At 35.4% G+C, this 1518-nt stretch overlaps 1 pseudogene; it reads right to left on the reverse strand.

Annotated features, from left to right (window-relative positions):
- Positions 1-962: 962 nt before the first annotated feature.
- Positions 963-1063, reverse strand: LOC128249140 (U6 spliceosomal RNA; annotated as a pseudogene).
- Positions 1064-1518: the final 455 nt, after the last annotated feature.

The raw sequence follows: 1518 nt of genomic DNA on the forward strand, positions 1-1518 counted from the left end.
TCTCTCTCTCTCTCTCTCTCTTTCTCTCTCTCCCTCTCTCTCCCTTTCTCTCTCTCTCTCTCTCTTACTCATACTCTCTCACTCGCTCTTTCTCTCTATCTTTTTGATTACCGCCGGAAACAGTTACAAATTATCTGTAATATGAAAAGGCTCAATTGAGAATAGAACGTGTATTAGAGATATTCCTTGTCGAGTGTTTACTTAGATGCTAAGGAACTTACTACCACAAAACAAGAAATATATACCTTATATATGTAGATCTCAGGTGCGACTCCAGGTTCTTAAGCTAACTCATGCCATTTTAACTATCAAAGCCATACCATTGAAGTTAGGTAGATATAGCATATATGCACTCTTTTTTCAAGCTGTCTTTCATAAAAAAAGGAAAGATTTCACACCTGATTTGTTTTCATTGCGTATGTTGATTCAAGCATGAAACGTCGCTGCTATACATAGATACTAACGCACATCTAACAGGGGTGCATACAGATACTCTACCACACGTACACACTTACATAGGAACAGCCTTATACGCACTAAGCAAGCATAGACATACATTTGGATACTTATATATACATAAATATGTATATATGAGCTGTATTAGGCGGATATTTACTCACAGACAGACACACACACACACACACACGCGCATGCATGCATGCATACATACATACATACATACATACATAATACATACATACATACATACATAATACATACATACACACGCACATATATACGTACACATGCATACATATTGATATATAAGTCACAATATATGGATTCAAGTAATCCGGTAGCACTCATAAAAAAGCCCCTTAATGTGCTATTGTACAAACCACATAGAATATATAGTAATATACAAGAGAAAGGGATAAGGAGTGTATGTAGTCATAAATTACTTTACTCTGTTACTCGTTTCAGCCATGCGGCCGTGGTCATGTTGGAGCACCATCATGTAGAAAAATATGGAACGCTTCACGAATTTGCATGTCATCTTTGCGCAGGGGCCATGCTAATCTTTATGAATCTTTATTTAACGATAAAAATTTTCAGATATTCTACCACACACACACACTAACATAGGAACTTCTTGCTTAGAAAGAAAAGTCTGGTCACAAGAATCGATAGTCTGGATCGGCATAGAGCAAATTGGATATGAAGTGAAAATTGATGAGTATGGTTTTTTATTAGAGAAATTTTGAGGATTATGGGAAGGTTGTGTATCAGCGTACATACTAACATGTATAGTACGGCTCTTCCTCGAAGATTAAATGAGATCGACATGGTATACAAACTAGATTGCTACCCGTCGCAACGCTGCAGTTAAAAATCTTTGTTAATCATGCACGTACCTTCATACATTGTTCAAATAACGTTTAGATTTACTTTTTCGGTGACAATTAATAACATTCTGAATACTGTTGAACAATAGCATTTATTTGAAATACTTTTTTTCTTTATATTCTACAGAATATGTATATTCATAGAAGAATATCTCATAAGATAACTTCGTGA

The sequence above is a fragment of the Octopus bimaculoides genome, chromosome 11 (genome assembly GCF_001194135.2).
Source record: "Octopus bimaculoides isolate UCB-OBI-ISO-001 chromosome 11, ASM119413v2, whole genome shotgun sequence".
In the NCBI taxonomy this organism is placed as follows: domain Eukaryota; kingdom Metazoa; phylum Mollusca; class Cephalopoda; order Octopoda; family Octopodidae; genus Octopus; species Octopus bimaculoides.